Here is a 12,736-nt window from a genome sequence, read left to right as displayed (position 1 = left end):
TATGCCAAAGTAAGAGCTTTCACTCAGAGCTGTGACAATTTTATACACTCATATGCAAAGCTCAGATGTTCAGATACTAATTCCCTTCAGTAGAAAAAAATTACGATTAATAAAAGCCACTAATACAGGACTGCAGATTATGGGAGATCAAAGAAGAAAAATAGATTAAGGAAATCAAATGGAATTTGACTGTGAACAATTAGAAATCCCAAGTGTTTCGACTGAAATACACATATTTGAGCTGTAATAATAACAGCTGGTGAATTATTCATTCAAATTTTAATTCTGCTGAGGTTGTTCTACTTTTTAGTCTTTTGTTTAGTGGCGTGTGTCTGTCCTAATCTATATAATATTTCTTATCAAGTAAGTTCCCTGAATGTAATTTTTGGTAAAATAACCAAAAAGAAATTTGTTTAAATAAAATACAATTAGTGCTAAAAATAATGGGAATGTGATCATCATAAATACAGTGACCCAATTTTAATACAAGATATTTTTCATATAATTTAGAAGTCATTTTTAAAACCCTTGAAGGAAAAGTTTAAACGTTATAGAAATAAAATTCTCCCCAGTGTCTAGCCTAGTAGTATGCCATTGGAAAACGACATGGAAATGGAACCAATTCATTCAAAACATGTTTATTGTCTTTTTGCCTTATGGTTATCACTTTACCTTTTAAAAATGTATTCACCTTTAAAGTCATTTCACTTATTGAGCTAATAAAGTCTATTTAACTTCTACCTGTTGTTTCAAGTAGAACTTTTGAAAAATATATATTATGTTATCCTTTAAGCATAGTTTCTTTTAATTTTTTGAACATATTTATAATATACCTTTGTAAGTCTTGTCTGATAAAGCCAACATCCAGGCCCACTCAGAGTCCATTTCCATCACTGAGTTTGGGTCGCACATACTATTTTATGCTGGACTCCTGGACTGTTTCTCCTTCTGTACATGCCCATTGATGTTTCTACCTGATGTTTAGATTCTTCTTTGTATTATTAGCCTGATTTCCAAGTGGTCAGTCCTTATGTGTGTAGTTCAATGTTTAGTCAACAATTTAGGCAAAGTTAGTACTCCAAAACCTCAAGCCTGCAATGCTTCCACCCACCGCCGATTGTACCAGAGTGGTTAGGCTAGGAAGTACACTCGAAGGTCAGCCACTTGTCAAGTCCTTCATGGCCTTTACATTCCACCAAGCCCTCTTGAATGTCTCCTGGTCTTGTGTGCAGTTTCATAAGAACTAGGTATATGTGAAGACATATATAATCATTCTATGGCTCTTTCCTTTCAGGATCTCCTGGTTAAATTGCTGGCTTGTTGGCACCTACCCCAACCAGGACCACAAACTTGGGCTATAAAAGGTTTGAGGGGGCTGGCCCAGTGGCGTGGTGGCTGGGTTGGTGCACTTCACTTCAGTGGTCCGGGGTTCGTGGGTTTGGATCCTGGGCACAGACCTACGCACCACTTATCAAGTGATGCTGTGGCAGGTGTCCTACATATAAAGTAGAGGAAGATGGGCATGGACGTTAGCTCTTGGCCAGTCTTCCTCAGCAAAAAGAGGAAGATTGGTGGTGGATGTTGGCTCAGGGCTAATCTTCCTCACACACAAAAACGGTTTGAGTTTTACCCATTTGTTTCCTACCAGGTTCACTACTATTAAAGGACAAAGCTGTGGGATTTTGCCCTGGTCCCAGATCCATTTTTCCCCCTCTGAGGGACAAGGCTGATTGCTTTTCAGGTCAGACACATACTTGTAAGACTATAACTTACATCAACTATGGAGGAATAAGAGTGGCATTAGGCAAGAAAGCCACAGACCAATGCTGTTCTTTCATGAAGATCCCTCAGTTTTTCAGGAATAAATGTCTCTCAATTTACTATCTGCCTTTCGTCTATTTCTAGAGCTTGGATAGCATAGTTTGGGTAAATTTGGTCCAATTTTTTGAAGAAAGGATTTCACCAACCTCTTCATAGCACCATAGTTGAAAAAGTTCCTTGAATGAGACTATTGGAATTGCAATGGGCATGCTTCCCTGCTCCTCAGTGCCCTTCCCCACGCGTGATGAAGACTGAAGACCATGAAGACAGTGGAACGTGACCCAGAGATAGCAAATTAGGTGGTTGACCTGTGTGCATATTTGACCTTTGCTTATGATTCCTGAGACTTCTAGATTAAGCTTAGTCTGTAAGTACACAGGTGCAAACTCCAGTCATCTTTACTGACACTCAAACTGGAAGGCATCATTTATCTCTGCCAGAATAATTCAGAGTCTCTGCTTCCTACAAAAATTATTTTTGTGGCAGTTGTAGGGAAGGCTTACATTACTCACCAAAATCAGATGTTTTACTTGTTTTCTTAATTTCTAAGTCTTTGGCAAAATTATGTCCCCACACTTTTGGAATAGACCCAGCAGGGGAAGTGGGGAACCTCACACCTGTGAAACTCTTGCTATTAGTTCTATCCACACTCTTGTCATTGTCATCCTCACTGCTGTTACCATCACTACTGAAATATATTATAGTATATACAATGTATATTCAACTGCTGAAGCTAAGGTCTGGTCTCCTCAGTTCCTATCAGTAATAATATTCCACACACACCCCACACATGGTGGTGACCTCAAAGAATCTGTTAATAAATTTAAGTTTAAAAAATGTAATATTCTGTTCATCATAGATTTTTTGCATTAACTTTTATTTTTTTAAAAAAAGTTTGCTTTAAAATATTTTTTCCTGATTACTAAGTTTCTTGACAAAACTTTAAATTTTGCACCCCAAGCAAGAGTCTCATCTACCACATGTTAGTCCTGGTCCGTTGGTAATAGCAGACTCCACTATTAATTTCAGCCTTTATTTGATTATATTTTAACATGCCCTATTTTCCCAATCTGATTAATCATATCTTATTTATATTGACAGGATGATTTCTATAACACCTTGATTTCTCTTCTCATTTCCTGAATCTTCTAGATCTCAAGATGCAAAAGATGAATTTCATGAAAATAATCCTAAAGGTAAACATAGGATGATTTTTATACAGAGAACTTTAAACATTATATTTTGCTTAATTCTTTCCTAATTATGTATATATTTTCCCTGCTTCACTTCTTTGTTTTCCTCCTTCACAGTATCATTTGAGATGATTCTCTTTTATTGATTGTGATTAATAATTCATTCATCATGTGAGCATTCATTCATGAAGTCAGTATTCATTGAGTACCTACTTTAATATATCTTTCTAAATATATTTCCCTATTGAGAATATTGATTATATTTTTCTGATAATTTTTTGGAAGTTAAAAGTTACCATATCATTCGCTTATCTTTAATGTGTTTACCACCATCTCTTCCAACTGTGCGTTGAGTTTGTTTCTTCCTCTTATTTCAAATTCAAACATATCAAATATTAGTCTCATTACCTGCATGGGGACCTACATTCACCTGTTCCATTCTGGAGACTTGATTCTCAGTCAGCTTTCAGAGACACCTTCATATTGTGCCTGTGTTGGATTTCTGGATTCCTTGTTCAGAAGATAGGTTTATTTCCTCTTTCTTGGGTTATTTCACAAATTTTAGGGAACAGACCATCTATTAATTTCCTAGGAAATGATGAAGGTAAAGTTTTGATATGTTGATATTTGAAATTACTCTTATTATATCTTTGCCTTTGTATGCATGTAGAATTTTTCGTTGAAAATAATATTTTCTTGGATTTCTGGACTTTATTCCATTGTCTTTCAGTTCCAATACTGCTGCTGGGAATCATTAGTACTGTTTTGCTTCTCCAATCTTATTTTCCCTTCCATGGAAGATTTACCATTTTATTTTTATCCCTGGGTTCTAACATTTCTGAGATTTGCTGTGGTGATATTTTAAATTTAAAAATTTTTTTTTTTTTTTGAGGAAGACTAGCCCTGACCTAACTACTGCCAGTCCTCCTCTTTGTGCTGAAGAAGACTGGCCCTGAGCTAACATCCGTGCCCATCTTCCTCTACTCTATACGTGGGACGTCTACCACAGCATGGCATGCCAAGCAGTGCCATGTCCGCACCTGGGATCCGAACCGGCGAACCCCGGGCCGCTGAGAAGCAGAACGTGTGAACTTAACTGCTGCACCACCAGGCCGGCCCTGTGGTGATATTTTAAAAAGTTAATTGTGTCAGATTTCAGTGGGTTCATCAAACCTGAAAAAATATCATTTAAGTCTAGAAAGTTTTCACGAATAATTTTTTGTCAATTTCCTCACTTGCATTTTTTCAGATTTCTCATGTTATGGTTTTTATTAGTTACTGCATTGCAGAGATTGATTATCTAATTTTCTTGTCTTTATCTCATTTCTACCTCTCATTTTGGTTGTATTTTTTATTTTTGATCTCAGTTTTAGGTATTTTGCTTTCAATTTTTCTTTCTGAGAGTTTTTTTAAAACCTGAATAGTTTGATAAATATTTTATTCTTTATTTTTCATTCCTGAGGGTTCTTTCTTACTCTCTGATCATTCTTTTATATAGTATCCAATTCTTGTTTATCATTATTGCCTTGCAGTTTGTTCTGTGCCTACTGTGCATTATTTCCTCCTGGTCCCATATTCTATTTACTTTGCTCTTTATCATTCATATCTTGACTTAATGGCTGGGGCTTGTCAGTTTGGGGGCTTGCTGTTATTTATTGGTTGGGGACCCTCACATTCTCACAGTGTTTACAGGTTCTTTCTCTGGAACTCCTCTTTGCCTCCAGATAAAAATACTCAGTCTCCTGCCTAGGGGAATATGTTCCTAGCTGCTACTGGCTTTAAAGCTGAACCACGTGAAGAAAGGGCAAATAGGTATTTACTTAATGACATTGATTTTGCATTTCCTTTCTTACATAATAGGCTACCTCTGTTCCATGATTTCAGAGTTTAGTTTTAGCAATTTCTTTGCAACCTAAATGTGGATTCACTTACGAGGGAAAAGAGGAAGAGATTGTCACCAATATGCATGTAGCTGTGTAACTGATCCTCCCATTTTTGTTTGTCCTTTATCCCTCTTCTCAGTTGTGCCTTGTGTAACTGAGAATGGCAACTGTCTACTTCAACCTGTTCCATGTTACGCAGTGGTTAATAAAGTAATGTCCTATTTGTAGAGTCTAAGTGGAGACCTGCACTTTAACAATCTCTTTATAGAGGTGTTCAAGCAATCCCACAGTTTTTGACCAAATACCTCACCTTCTCTTTGTTTTCATTACACCCTCCTTTTCTGGCTCCTGCAGCATAGCATCCAGCTTCTGTAGCTCTTCTAACCACATTTCATCTTTAAAAATATATATTTATGGCTATTATCTCTTACTGTTTCTTCTCTTATTCTCTTTGCACTTATGAGCGTTTGTGCTTTCATTTCTTTAATATCATTTTTGCATTATTTCCAGAGCGAATAGAACTAAATGTATCTACTTTCATAATTAACTAAAGTCCTTGAAAGTTAATCTATTTGACATTTTGTATATATGCTGCTTTTTCTTTTAATTATTTTACTCATTCATTCACTTATCAAATAATGCCAAAATGTCATTTAGGAGCTTGGATTTACATAGTTTCTGTATATAGATCATAAATAATATTAATATGATATACCCTTATTTGATGGAAAGAACAGAGTTTAAATCTTGAACCATACACTAAGAGGAAAGCATCATACTTTTTGTGCATTATTGTAGAGGTAGGAGTGGAGGCTTGGCTTTGAACAGTGACACAGTTAGCCCTTTTGGAGGAAAGTCATAAATACAATGTTCAAGAGGATAATATCAGTTCAAAACATGAGGGAAAAAAAAGAATGAGAATGCAAGTAAGGGAGGAAAAATGAAGAAAGACAGTAAGATAGAAAGACAGGAAGAAACAATGGGAAGGAAGCAAAGAGGAAGAAGAGGGGAACAAAGGAAAGACAGAGAGAGTGAGGAAGGAAGGAAGGAAAGAGGGAGGAAGGAAGGAACAAATGAACAAAGGGAGGAAAGAAAAAGTAAAGACTTCCGATGGTTCTATACTTCTTCAAACGCTCTGGTGATTAGTTGGTTTTGGGTTTTGTACAAGAATAATATTGTTTCTTGAGTTTAAATAAGAATTAGTTCAAGCTTTATAAATGAACGCTGTGCATGTATGCGAGGGGGAAATCCACACCTTGAGGTCCGAATATGATTTGCCTAGAGAGGGATTCTACACAGAAAATACATTGCTGCGTATAAAGAAGTTCAGAAAAATCATTTCAAATGGAAAGTGGCATCATCAATTTCCCATAACAAACCAATTTTGAGGAAATTACACAACAATAATTCTAACAGCCTATTAACCATTACCTTTACAATTTTTGCTTCTCATTTAATATTAGCATATATAGAGAGAGATAATTTTGTTACTTTGATAACTCACTTGGCTTTAAAATTTTAATATTTCGGAAGTCACCAGAATATGTTTTTTCTCCAATTTTGTTCTCTCTTATCTTACTGAGATGGCCAGTTTTAACATTAAACCATAGTCTACAAAACTTATGGTTATGGAAAACTGCAACTAGTATTTTTGCAAGACTAAGGTCTGTCCAAGTAATCAAGGTTTGAATTTTGTGATTTGCACATCCTCATTCGATACCTTGTGTGCTGCCATTTTTCCAGTAAGGCTTTTTCTATTTCTTCAGCAAGGTAGTACAAATAAATTCACTATGTAACTTTGCATTATTGTCACATATAAATGAGTAATTACTTTAAATATAATATTACTTTGATAATATTTAGTTTACAGTTTTATAATATATTACTGGCCAAAGACCCAAGTTCTAATTTTTTGTCTGGTTAGCTAAGTCAGCTGGATGAAGACAATCTGTAAGGAGAGAGCAAGGATTTTGGCTGATGTGATCATCTGTGGGAATCAATTATATACTCTGTAAAACAAAAGAAAAACTCTCCTAAAACAAATTATTCAGAAAGACTAGGGGAAAAAAAATGGGGATATTTATGTCAAGCATATGGAAAGAAGATTAATAAAAAATGTAATCCTTATATTATATCAAATATAGTAATACATAAGCCAAAAAAATATTATATGTGGCTAAGATGGACTGATTTTAAATGCAAAAAGCCAAAATTCATACTATAAGTAAAGTTTTTGTAAAAAGTATTCACTCAACATTATTCATTCTCCATGAAACTGCAAGTTGGGCACGTTCAACCTCTAATTCCAGCAAAGTCAGGTTGTGCCATAAGGATTCCCATAAACTGTCTCTCGAAGGCTCAAAAGAAGAGCCATTACCAATAATGCAGTCTATAGTATGTAATGTGTACTGGAGGCTAGCCCATATAAATGAAAATTGTCCTTAGCTGAATTCATAAATAAAAGTGGAAAAATGTAATAACTAATCCAATAAAATATACTAATCACCTTTGTCCATAACTTTATTGTACATTATTTGCCATGCTGAGTATGGTTTCAGCTATTAAAGAAATCACTTCCTTTAATCTTCAATTGTCCACTTCCAGCCTCCATGCACATCTGCCTTACCTATAAGCCAGGTGGGGGAATTAGAAAATAAGTTAGTGAGAAAGCTCCTATCCTCACCATTACCTTGATCATAGCAGTGACCTCTTGCCTCTTCCCCAGATTTCTGTATTGCTTGGTGTTTATTCCAGAGGAGAGATTAAGAAGCTCCGCAAGTTCACATCTAGCATACTCAATTAAAACTGGGTACATTTAGCTCAACAACAACTAGAGAATGACGGTGGCAGAGACCGCCATCTGCATATAATGGCCACCTCAATTATGCATTCTGGTTAGGCAACATTGCCACAGACTATTTTCTCCAGTGACATGTTCCAATTGGTGATTTAAGTAAGACAATAACATTTCCCCCACAACATCACTGTATCCTCCAAGCTAGTTGTGGAATATCTTCTCTACTCCTCATGGAAATCAATGCACATTACAACCTATATCTCATCACACCCTATGCGCTCTGGTCCATATCTTTGAAAAGGGCCTTAGATGCCACACACACAAGCTAGAGGATGGCTGAGTCCACCCTAGTCCTTCAGTCACTTGTTTTGATATCATTTTAACTGAGGTGACAATTCAGCCCTCTTTCTCAAATATCTTTCACTCTAAATTTGGATCCTTATAATTGGATTTGAATATATCCAAATTTCACCTGACTCTTTAAAGATGTGGTCACAGCAGCTTGTCTCACCTTTTAGAGTTAGAAACTGTACAATCCATTATGCTATCATTTTTTCCTTCTCCATACTGTACTTTGAAACCTATGTAACCATCTCCTACTATAATTTCAGTTAATTTTGGTGTGCTTAGAATTCTCTATCTGTAAACTTTTCCAATTCCCTAGTTCAAGATCAATTTCCTCTAAATTCCATGGCAAAATGTGACTGTTATAATTTTCCTAAAGTCCTTTGTAACTTCACTCCTTTGGAGTTATCTCAACAAGTCCTTCTCTCTCTTTTGTTTTAACGTCTCTTCCATTTCGTTACAATTATATATAAACATATTTATGTATTGTGATGTGTGGGTCTAAAAGACAATCTGATAGCTGAAATCAATCTATAATATTACAAAAGACTGAATTATTTTCAAAGATTCACTTGAAGCGTATTTCCTCTAGTTGCTGCATATATCCTTTGATGTTTTGGGGGAGCAAATTTTGTTGTTAGAAGGGGCTTAATTATTTGTAACACGGTCAAGGAAAATGATTTAAAAAACAGATGTTTCCATATTAACTTAAGTTGAGAAGTTATATCCTAGTAAAAATGAAATTTATACAAAAAACTGAGAAAACATCAAAATGAATATTTCATATACAATGCATGCCAAAAAGTTAGTGTTTATTTCTAACTATAGCAATGAGTTATAAATAAATTAAAGAATATTTAAAATATACAGTTACTATATTAGTTTGCTAGAGTAGACATAAAATACTATCCACTGGGTGGCAGAAACAACAGAAATTTACTTTCTCACAGTTCCGGAGGCTAGTCGTCTAAGATCAAGGCGCCAGTAGATTTGATTTCTTCTGAGGCCTCTCTCCTAGGCTTGAAAGCGGCTCCCCTCTTGTTATTTCTTCTCATGGTCTTTCCTCTGTGAGCATGCATCCCTGGTATTTCTCTAAAACCTGAATCTCCCCTTCTTACAAAGACACAAGTCAGATTGGAGCAAAGCCCACCCTAAAGACCTCATTTTAACTAGATTACCTCTTGAAAGGCCCTATCTCCAAATAGTCACATTCTGAGGTACTGGGAGTTAGAGATTTGGTTTATGAATTTTGAGGGGAACATACCTCAATCCTTAGCTGTTACTTTGCCCTATCCAGATGTACTGAACCATTGTCTATAGATGATGGTAGCAGATGTATTCCCATGTTTATATACAATCTAATACTATGAAATCAATGTTAGTCTTGGAGAAATTTAGTTAACTGATAATGAACTTTATGTGAATCATGAAGAAACTTTTAATTCAGCTTTCTAGAACTAAAATGATCAAGATGTTATTTCTCCTTCATGCCTAGAAAATTAATTTTGTTTTGAAATTCTTTGTGCTATTCAAATGCTATTTCAATAATTCTAATTTCAGTCATGTGAAGTACTGACTTTTGTGTTTCACACTGGACTATATTGTAGAAGAAAATGGCTTTGATTAAAAGGATGATATTTGATCCTAAACAGCACTATATCAGAATTACACAAAATTAGCATTCATGCTTTTTGTTCTTTATTTCTGAATATTACTCTATTATAGAACATATGACATGTGTTTCATTTAGACCCTTTGTTTATGTCAATGTAGTTTTCTCACTAAAGTAAGAAGAGACAGCTTGGATAACGAATTTTAGATTAGACCTTTATTTGACAGCCTCAAGAGTGATATGGTTGAAAGAAATACAGTTTAACAGAATAGGCAAATAATAGAAGATCTTACATATGTAAAGAATGCCATTTATTTGTTTATAGAAAACTGCTAAATCAGAGTATACCATAACATTTTTTTCAGAGGCAAGCTTGCACAGTCCTTCAGTCACAAACATACACAATGGCCAAACACACCAACTGATGAAAGTCAAAATACAATCAAGTTCTTCAAGAAGCTGGCCCATAGTTAAATTCCTGGAGATTCTTCTAATTGTTCTGGAGACTCCAGCTAGAAGGTTCTGCTGGCTCATAAGTTAAAAGGAATGAGGAACAACCTCAACACGTTTTAAGTGTTTACCATGAGCTGGGTGAATCAAAGGCAAATTTCTCAGCTATAGGTTCCCCTGGTAGGCCCAGAATTCAAGCCTGATTAGAGGAATTGTTGAAGTCCACTGTCTTCTCTCGCTATTAAGTTAGTTATTCTCATCTTTTCAGTCTTTTAAGAATATTGCCTTCACATATGGTAGAAAATCAAACAAAAGCTTGTCACAATAAACACTATTACTACAAAAATTCCTAGTAATGAGGTGTTCGATTTGAACACCTCAAAGTATTTCATATTTCATATATAAATGAGTTACTTCACCCTGCTTTGATCAGCTTTTCAAGAGAAAATGCCAACTCAACCTTTTCCAGTTAAAGCTAATAATTTTTATGGGTATTAAAATTGTCATGATATAAACAATAGTAATCTCCTTTTCAAGCTGAACTCTTTATAAACACTATTTTTGGATATTTATATAAAGCATTCTTGCTCTCTGTCTACAAAGAGATGACTCAGGCTGTCTCTTCCCATCATGGAATGTGCTACTTTTCAAAGAACACTGACTCTGTTCAAGAGTACTCAGGTGCTCTTTCCTTGTATAAAATACACACGCACGCTCACACACCCTAACACTCACCTCACATAATCCCATGATACGGTAACAAGCATATTCACAAAGACTGTAGCAAAATCTAATTTTTGGACTGCTCTTGGTATCAATGGTATAATCAAGACAAGAATTCATCCCTCTCCACACAACTAGAAAGCAAGATAAATATCTGAAATTCACGTATTTTTTCTGCACACTGATCACATCTGAGCAAAGTATTTTTGAGGTATAACTGTGTTGATAAAAGGTTGATACAGTTAATTCACTTTAACTGACATATAGTAGTGGATGGTATAATCAATGCCTGACACATATAAATAAAACAAAACTAAACATTTATTATTGCTGATTTTATATTGCTGGGGATTCCTGAATAACAAACTGACATATTCATTGTCCTTTATATTCTCACATCAACTTGCTCATTATAATTTAAAATAATATGAGGCGCCAAGTGTTATGCCAATCCTTTTCACATTTAAATGTGCAGATTCTGTAAATGATGAAACCGCAAAACACTCTGACAACCCTACCTTGTAATTATGGCAGTTACTCAGGAAACTGAATAGAGATTAGTGTGCCCATCAATATTTTTTCTACACATACTTTTTGTTTGCTTACTTGCTTGCTTGTTTGTTCGTTTGTTTTCTCCAGAAGAATTGTGCAGAAGTATGCTTCTAATATAGCAAGCATTTTTTAATGTCCTAGTTGAATTATTTTTCTCAGGCAGATCTATTTTTTAAAAATATTTTTAACATAAAAATCTATGTAAAAGAAATTTTTTTTAATGCGGCATTATTTTCTCTCATATCAGGTAGAGTCTTAGGAAAGCTTTTCTTGTAAAAATCATGGCGTGATTTTATGAGAAACTTTTGAAATCATAATAAGTAACACAAATTTGTAAATACTGTCAGGTTTTAATCATCTGATCTGAAACTATGGTCTATGTTTTTTAAGTTATATGTCAGAATTGATCTTGTTTATATATTCTTACATGTCCCAATTTATGAACCTAATGTGTCTCAGCATCTCCTCTGAGCAAAGTGGGTATCTGGTCCCTGAACACCTGGCACCTAACTTATGGTGCCATAGAAATGACTCATGTGTTCAATCTACTTGAACAATTTTTTTTTTTTTCATTCTCAGAAAGTCTAAGTTTTGGGGCCCAGCCCCGTGGCAGAGTGATTAAGTTCACACTCTCCGCTTCGGTGGCCCAGGGTTTCCCTGGTTTGGATCCTGGGCGCAGATATGGCACCGCTTGTCAGGCCATGCTGAGGAGGCGTCCAACATGCCACAACTAGAAGGACCTACAAGTAGAATATACTATGTACTAGGGGGCTTTGGGGAGATGAAGAAGAAAAGAAGATTGGCAACAGATGTTAGCTGAGGTGCAAATCTTTAAAAAGGAAAAAAAAGTCTAAGTTTTTGGAGTAAGTATATGTTAAGTAAAGACTACTTCTCTGAAACTCCAGTGGGAGTTTATATTTAAAACTATCATTAAAAAACATTACTCATGGGGATTTCAAGTTTCTCATGAGCTCTGTTCTCGATCTCCATGAAATACTTGTTCCTTGATAAATCATGCATATATCTCAATTAATTTTCATTATTTTAATTGTTATTAAGGGTCCATACAATACTAGAAAGAATGATTTGAATAAATGAGGACAGGAAAACTCGCTTTACCTGAAGGAGTAGTACTGTTAGAAGCTGCCATTCCTATTCCCCTACTATTTTTATTATAATAATTTCCATATATTCAAGTTGTCATTATTTTTAAAAAATATGACGTAAGTTGTAAATTGGAAAAGATTCATAAAAAGAAAATCTTAAAACTTCCAAGGTTTAACTTTAACCAGAATATTGGAGCCTATTTCAATAGAAAGTGGGCAAAATGGAAGACGTGTAAATAGTATGATTGCTTTTT

At 35.1% G+C, this 12,736-nt stretch overlaps 1 long non-coding RNA gene across 1 annotated transcript in view; it reads left to right on the top strand.

Annotated features, from left to right (window-relative positions):
- Positions 1 to 12,043, top strand: part of LOC139039797 (uncharacterized) — a 166,010-nt gene extending 153,967 nt beyond the window's left edge. Inside the window, exons 2-4 of the long non-coding RNA XR_011493009.1 lie at positions 1,295 to 1,364; positions 2,974 to 3,017; positions 3,911 to 12,043. This is a non-coding gene — a long non-coding RNA (uncharacterized lncRNA). The remainder of the gene's footprint in view (positions 1 to 1,294; positions 1,365 to 2,973; positions 3,018 to 3,910) is intronic.
- Positions 12,044 to 12,736: the final 693 nt, after the last annotated feature.

Source organism: Equus asinus, chromosome 11, assembly GCF_041296235.1.
Source record: "Equus asinus isolate D_3611 breed Donkey chromosome 11, EquAss-T2T_v2, whole genome shotgun sequence".
NCBI classification, from domain to species: Eukaryota; Metazoa; Chordata; class Mammalia; order Perissodactyla; family Equidae; genus Equus; species Equus asinus.
This window is presented reverse-complemented; position numbering and strand designations above follow the sequence as displayed.